The 224-nt window shown below is 58.9% G+C and overlaps 1 protein-coding gene across 1 annotated transcript in view; it reads right to left on the minus strand.

Moving 5' to 3' along the window:
- KIAA0368 (KIAA0368 ortholog) overlaps positions 1 to 224 on the minus strand; it is a 67,871-nt gene that overhangs the window by 13,060 nt on the left and 54,587 nt on the right. The window lies entirely within an intron of this gene.

Consider the following 224-nt stretch of genomic DNA (forward strand, 5'->3'; position numbering starts at 1 on the left):
CTCCAACAGGTCCATGTCTTTCCTGTGCTGAGGGCTCCAGAGCTGGACGCAGTACTCCAGGTGGGGTCTCACCAGAGCAGAGCAGAGGGGCAGAATCCCCTCCCTCGACCTGCTGGCCACGCTTCTTTTGATGCAGCCCAGGATGTGACTGGCCTTCTGGGCTGTGAGCGCACATTGCTGGCTCCTGTCCAGCTTTTAATCCACCATTACCGCCAAGTCCCTCT

Source organism: Pygoscelis adeliae, unplaced genomic scaffold (genome assembly GCF_000699105.1).
Source record: "Pygoscelis adeliae isolate BGI_AS28 unplaced genomic scaffold, ASM69910v1 Scaffold127, whole genome shotgun sequence".
Taxonomy (NCBI): domain Eukaryota; kingdom Metazoa; phylum Chordata; class Aves; order Sphenisciformes; family Spheniscidae; genus Pygoscelis; species Pygoscelis adeliae.